This window comes from Aythya fuligula, unplaced genomic scaffold, assembly GCF_009819795.1.
Source record: "Aythya fuligula isolate bAytFul2 unplaced genomic scaffold, bAytFul2.pri scaffold_37_arrow_ctg1_1, whole genome shotgun sequence".
Classification (NCBI taxonomy): Eukaryota; Metazoa; Chordata; class Aves; order Anseriformes; family Anatidae; genus Aythya; species Aythya fuligula.
The window spans coordinates 6,346-13,846 of record NW_022473986.1 but is presented as its reverse complement, the minus strand read 5'-3'; the positions used below and the strand labels follow the sequence as shown (position 1 = coordinate 13,846).

General features: G+C 40.5%; 1 long non-coding RNA gene across 1 annotated transcript; it reads right to left on the bottom strand.

Moving 5' to 3' along the window:
• Nucleotides 1-306: 306 nt before the first annotated feature.
• Nucleotides 307-3,510, bottom strand: LOC116501565. The gene is made up of 3 exons (XR_004254453.1): nucleotides 2,916-3,510; nucleotides 2,013-2,091; nucleotides 307-493 (listed from the first exon to the last, which is right to left on the bottom strand). It is a non-coding gene; the product is annotated as an uncharacterized LOC116501565 (long non-coding RNA).
• Nucleotides 3,511-7,501: the final 3,991 nt, after the last annotated feature.

Below are 7,501 nucleotides of genomic sequence, written 5' to 3'. Positions count from 1 at the left end.
TCCTGCTGAGCTTCACGCTTGGGAGGAGCTTTTCATACACATCTGGCAGCCTATCTATCTTGCTTCCTGAAAATTCTTGCTGTGCTGCTCAAAACCATGAAAACTGTCACGCTTCTGCTGTAGCGGTATCGCCGTTTCGCATGCTGAGTAATGCTGTCCATTTCTTTCCATTCCCACCTGTCTACAACCATCTGTTGCCTTTTATCTTGTAAGCAGTTTGGAAAAGCGCTGTATTTTTTTTTTTCACCTGTTCTGAGCTCACTACAGTACAGCCCTAGAGCTCATACTAAGGCTTGTGAAGTCAATAGCAACACAGAATTGTTACAGAAGACAAATACCCAGTAGATTAGCTTGTTTCAATTGTTTAAGACAAGGCTTTTGGTTAGAACAGAGTAAAGAAAACTTAAAACCAGAACTCACCAATCTCATCTGGACTGCCAGGTCCAGTTCTTTCAAAGTCCGACTTCACACAGGTCAAGATATCAAGGTTCTCCTAATTCCAAGCAGCAAGAAAGATCGGTCACAAACGTGCAGAAAAACAGACGTGCATACATGTACATCCACTGACAGACACGTCTGTCTGTTGATGCTTACACAGTAACATTATCGAGGCACCCCGTATACACACAAAAAATAAATTATTGCACAAGAGGAGAGAATGGGAATATGATTGCGTGCACCCACAATCAGTAACAAGAATTTCTGCTCTAAACCAGCGCTCAGTACATGCAGTGGTTAAATACTTGCCCAGATACAAAACTGAGTGCATTAGTTAATCATAGGTTAATAACCTACAGTGTGACAGAACCAAGGAAAAAGAACTACCTTTCTAGCAGACATACCAAAAGAAATCATACAGGCGTGTGAGAGATGCTAATAAAAAGTACCGTGGACAATTCTGGATTCATTTCACAGCCCTGGGCAACCAGCTCTAGGTGTCCCTGCTTGAGCAGGGGAGGGTTGGACCAGGTGACCTCCAGAGGCCCCTTCTAACCTCAACCATTCTGTGATTTGAGAGAAAAAGAAGGCAATTCAGAGCTAAACAAAAAGCTATGAAAGTAGGTTATCGGGAAGTTTTAAAACGATGTGCCTATCATTCATAAGAAACAGTAATTTAATAAAATAGTTTAATTTAATAGAGCAAAACTAAGACAGAGGAGTATGATTGCTGCATACAGCTTTAACAGGGGTTCCTCTAGAGACAGGGGTTTATTTAAGCTCTCAGGCAAGGCCAGCACACGAACAAATATACATAAAGTAGCCATCAGTTCATTCAGCTGGAAATTTGAAAGGCTTCAAGTTCCTGAAAACTCTGGGAGCAGTTTGCAACCAAGGAAGAATTCTAAAATGCAAGTTAGGTCAATTAAAGAAAACAGCTCCATTTGCCTGTAACAGATGATTAAAGCTACATGATACTGGAGATTCTTTGTGAGCTCTCGGGAAAAAAGACATTAACAGGAATCAAAATTCGAGCGAGTGACCAACACAGGAAGCCATGCACTGCCTTTTGTTAAGCTTTCCAAGTAAGTGCGTTCCTGAGCATGACGAGAAATATGATCTAGGAGTTACGGATAAAAAGCTAAACAGCTTAAACTGCCAAGCTGATGGAAAGCACCAGTCTTTTTGCATATTCAGTCCCCCAGGCAGAGCTTTTAGTAACATTTGGAGTAAAAACCCAAGTCCGAAACAGCTGTTTGTAAACAGTGTCTATTCAAAATGCAGAAGGCAATTCAGAAACTGGAGTGGAAGACATGCATTTCAGCATCTCCCCGTTATCCCACATCTTCTGCAGAAGATGCTTCCTCCACTCTTAAAAGATATCTGGAGCACAACCGTATCAGTAAGACATGAAGATATAACCAGAGAGCAAGACCAAATGGTAGTTTAGACCACACTATTCTTTGGAAGGAAGTTATTTCAGTTCAAATAAAAATTACAACTAAGTTACTTCCCTACGTGAAATACTCTACAAAAATGGCAAACTGACGGAGTATTTGCTCTGTCATTTGTACCTCAACATCTTCCCAACATCTTTGGCATCTACGCATCTGCTCCATTTCATCCATTTTTTGTAGCACAACTTCCGCAGTACTAAGATACAAAGTTGACATGTAAGAGCAAAGTTAGGCATGTATGAACAAAATAAAACAGCACGCATAATCAGTAAGAGATTTTAATGTAGTACGCACAAAGCAAAAGTCATTGACACTTAGCCAAGATTTTAGACATTACCAAAAAATTAGGTCAAATCTTTATTTTTGATAGAGATTTAAGAACAAGCTTTTGAGGATTTGCAAACATACGCTGTTTTCAGGTTTATTTTCCCCTCTTACTGAGCACATTTAAAATATATATATATTTAAATGCAGGAGGAAAATAAGAATTCTGACATCCTACTAAGATGTTATAAAAAAATTATGTCAACTTTTAATCCTTCTTAAGTTGCTCTGCACAGTAGCATTAAGTCATTTTTTGTTAACCGAGGAAAGGCTGTTTGTTCTTCTCTACATGGGAATCTAAGTTTCGTGTTGTAGAAAATGATGAAATGCAAGGAAAGCAAATTCTGAAGCAGAAAACAATTTTGGCTTCAGAAACAGAAATAAACCATGGACAGAAATGCAGAATCGCTAGGACTACTTTGCTTTGACTGTATCAAACCATCCTCAGTTTCTTAATCAAGCATTACATTCACTTTTGTGAGTATGGAACAAAAAGTTCATTAAAAATGAAGGCACTTCTGATGCTAAGAAAACTGCCAAATGCGGAAAACTCAACAAATTGAACTCTCAATGCCAGGAGCAGCCATACCTCTTTGCTGTCAAAATACAGAGCAAGTCGAGGCCAACATCATGCCATAGTGCAAAGGCTTGCTAAGAAAGATCATTTTAAGAGGTCTGCAAGAAAAGATGACTTACTTTGTTATAAGTTTGTCAAATAGAATGGACGAGTTAGTAGTAGAGTACCGACTGCGTCCGACTCTACAGCTGCGGCGCAGCTCCAAGTCCCTGTTTTCTCCGTGGACTCGTCTCACAGTTTTTGCACCAGCTCTACTCCTCAATGTTCTGGTGACTGAAACGCAGAAACAAAGTATTTTGAAACAGTGAAGATGGGATTCTCCTTATTTCACCGTTGCTCTTGTAAAATGGAAACAGACAAACAAAAAAGGCACCCTGAAGTGGATTGATTTTTCTTTACATTTCAGATCAGAAGTTGTTGTCACAACCACTGCATTCCACTTACTTATCGCTCTGCACGTTTAAACCGTCTACTTAAAACTGTGACCTGTAGAGAAATTCTTAAAGAGACTGAAAGCTAGCCAGACAAAAAAAAAAGGTGCAACTTTTGTTCCATGCAGGAGGGAAATCTACTCCAGTTATTTCTGTCTTGGAAAAGTGAGAACAATCAACACCTTTCTCTAAGGTGTTTTCACTCCATTCATGTCAAACTGTATCTAACAGTGCTCAAAACAAACACTATTACATTGCAAGCCTCTTCCTAAGAGGTGTATGTTTGATTACTCTGTTTATGCATGCAGCACTTTCATTTCCTGCATTATGATCTAACAGCTCAAGGAGGTAAGAATCGTTTCAAGAGAAACACCCAAACACCACATAACTCAAACTCGTGCTTTTTAGAAAAAAGCCTGCCCATTGTTTACTATACAGCACCCTTTGGCACAGGTTTGTTGCTTGCACTCTCATTAAAAGAGCCAAGAGGACAAGGGGAAGGGAAGAGCTACACCACTGTGCTGGTAGGATCACAGCTAAGGTTTACTTTTGTGGTTGCCAACTATAAAACTAAGTTTGAACTTACCAAGTATCAATTTACTTTGCACAATTAGAACAGTTTGCTTTGTGCCTACGAAGCTGCAATTCACACTGCTCCCTCCCCAAGGAATTCATAAAATCTCCTGTTTGCACCTACCTCTCTTCACAGAAAAGTCACTGAGGAGTGAATTCAGATGACTACAGAAGGCTTTGGGGCCAAATGAAAGCCATGGAGTGACCAAGTGCCATCCTCTTCAGTAACCAGCGTAAATAGGTATCCCGGGGACTTACAGCCACTTACCTGTGTTTTTCTCAACTGCCTACATTAAGAAAGAGGACAGGGGAGAGAAGGGAGGAAAGACTTGTTGTATTAGACCCATCAAGGATGGGAAATTTCACCATGTTTACAAGCCAGTGCTCCATGGTATACAAAGAGAAGCCTGTAGGCCTCACGCAGGATCCACATCCCAAGTCTGTTGCGTACCATATACACGCGGTTCTGTATGTACCCACATTTCCTAGCTTGCTCATGTTGAATTCTCAAAATTATGAGCAATAGCACCCAAGTGGAAAAGATACATGTCCTGGTTTCAGTTAGGACAGAGTTAGTTCTCCTCCTAGTGGCGGGTAGGTTGCTATGTTTTGGCTTAGGAAGTGTGAAAGGATGTTTAGAAGAGTGCTGATAGCACCCCGATGTTTCAGTTGCTGCAGAGCAGTACTTACAACAAGCCAAGGAACTTTCGGTGTCTCACTCTCCTACTAGCGATCAGAATCGGCGCACAGCAACAGCTGCGAGGGGACAGACTCAGGATGGCCGACCCCAACTGGCCAAAGAATTCTATGCCTTATGGCAACATGCTGCACCATGGATAGGGCGGGGCAGCCGGGCTGCTAGGGGTTACGCTGGGCACTGGTCAGCGGGTAGTGAGCAACTGCATTGCACATCACTTGTTTTGTACACATTACTATTAGCAGTACTATTATCATCATCATCATCATCATCATTATTTTCCTGTCTTAATAAACTGTCTTTATCTCAACTCGCAGGCTTCACTTTCCCGTTTCCCTCCCCCATCCCAAAGAGGGAGGTGGGAGGGTTGGAGAAGGGCTGTGTGGTTTAACCCGGCCGGCAGCTAAACACCACAACAACACCTCAAAGGGGTTTGGGAAAAAAAAACACGTTTTTTTTAGAAAAGCAGAAGACTTCCACTGAGAAGAGGGATTCTAGTTTTAAGGTACTGGTATGCCATCAGCATGCTCATAGGCCTCTGCTGATTTTAGCCAGAGGTTTATCAGGCCACAACTCACTGCACATGCTTTCTCTCTTGCTTTTCAATCTACAGATCGAACAGAGATTGAACATACAGAAATACAGTACCTTGAAAAGCATCTTCTGTTGACATTTCCCCTCAGTATCGCCATACTTTCTTCAAAGCTGGAGACTGAACACCGCAGGATGCTTTTTCTCATTGATCTTAAACGGTGTCCGTTGAAACATTCAATACTGGTAGAAGAATAATCCTAGGGAAAGAAGGAAATAAGAATATATTTATGCAAACCACGTAGATTCAGATAAAGAAATTCTGCCTCACGCAAGTTTAATTAACCCTCCTGACTTGGTAGTGGGGCAACTAATGGCAGGCAGACACTTAAACGCTGCTGTGCTCAGGAAAAACCTGGGAAAAAAAAAAAAAAAAAAAGCTTTCAAAACTAAAGCTTCCCTCTCCCCACCATTTTCTTGTGGATAACTTAAGCTTAATATCCTTGGCAAAAAGATATTGCAGCAAAACCTTTCACATAAACTTAGTGTTTCGTGAAAAACAACAACAACAAACTTTAAATTCAATTGGATTTTTTTCATAAATTCAATTGGAATTTAAATTTCAAAACCTTTAAATTCAATTGAATTTAAATTAAAAAAACTAAACTAATTAATTTAAATTTAAAAAAATTAAATTCAATTGACTGTTCAGAGGAACAGTCAAGCTTGACATTATACATCCTAGAATTAAATCTAGTTCGAGTTTTCTCCCATCTCCAGACCTTGCGAAAGATGCTGATTAGGAGCTCTGTCAAAAAAAGTGTAAGGCTTGTTATATCAAAGCTTTGAACCCTTCTTACTGCCCTTGACCTTCTTCACATTGCTGCTCCTACAAGGGTGAGTACTATCATTTTTAGTACGGGAGGGAAGCTGTGATATCCTTGAGTGGGGGGGTCGTTCTGTTTACAAAATGAAGTTCCAGTAAGAGTACATCAAATGAACCAACTTTCTTTGAACTTTAATTCATCACTATATTGAATGAATGACCTCTGGATTTCTCTCTCCCATTTGGAAGTCAATTTGAAAACAAACTACCTCTGCCATAAAGAGCCAGGCATCAGAGACACCTGTTGCGCCTCAAGAACAGAGAAGGTATGAACGACAAGAGCAGCTGAATAAAATGCAACTTGCCATTAGAAATGGGTGTACTGGCATCTACAGGTGCCGCTGTCATCTCCTCATTTCATGACTCTTCCTCTGGCTTTCTCGTCTTCAGTAGCAGGGTTCTGCCTGTGGTGACTTGGAGTTGTCGCATGGAGCACACGCTGGAGAGGTGTGACCTTGCAATAAGAATAGATACCAAGATCTTTGCCGTGCATTTCAGTTACAAATGCAGAGACAAGTCTTCAAATCCTTAGCGTTAAAGCATGTACCTCTTTTCTCACGAGATTCTTAATTTGTTCACAAAGTCGTCCAAACTCTGTATCCATTTCGTTTCCTCAGCCATTGAATATGCAGTGTCTTGCAAAAACATAGGCGCTGTGACGATCTGAAATTTTACAGACTTTAATCTGAATGTTGTCTACCAACCAATGAACTGTTTTGATCACAGAAAAAATTGCTTTCTTCATAGGTCGGTTCCAAAGGTTATCTCAGTGAATATTTTCAGCATAACAACATCGAAGTTAATTAAAACAAAAGCACTAGTTCCTTGGGAACACTTGTATCACAATTCCATACCCAAGTAGCAAAATGATAAAATATTACAATGTGGTAATGAGATGTTCTCTGTGGATGTCCAAAATCAATCTAATCCATCCGAAGTCTATTGTCCACACACAGCATTTATCCATCTATACATCTGACAGATATTTTAAAACTAGGGCTAAAAAGCACATCCTCACCTGTAGATCTTTGATCCGGGTAGTACTCTGAGGCATTGTTACAGATTAGATCGATGTCCTTCAGATAGTCTCCTGCAGCGAGGTACTGGCGCGAGTCAATTTGAGTCAGAACTGTTGAAAGATCCATCGGCTCTTTAATCCTTGTGGCATAGTCAGGTACCTGCAGATCAAATACAAGCATTCAGAGGTTTTCTTAACCTTGCACACTGTCTACCAAAATTATTCTGAAAACTTTAAATAAACGACTTCCTAAAAACTCTGAACATTTGCGATGCATCAGAAGATGCTGAAATTAACCAGTTTGCTTCTCAAAATGGAAGGGCTCTTTCAACTGGCATAGAGCGGCTAGGAGAGGACAACAAGAAGTAGGGAGGTCAGAAGCACGTGCATGGTAGAGAAGAAACACTGAGGGTGGGAGATTCATTTCACTTTGCTTCAGAAAATCACAACAGTGAAAGCTGAGCAAGCCATCCGACATTTTCTTTGTTGTCGACATTGAGGAAAAGGTGCATGAATTGCACCTGTGAAGTACCTATTGCAGGCATCTACTTTAGAATGAGATAACTGGG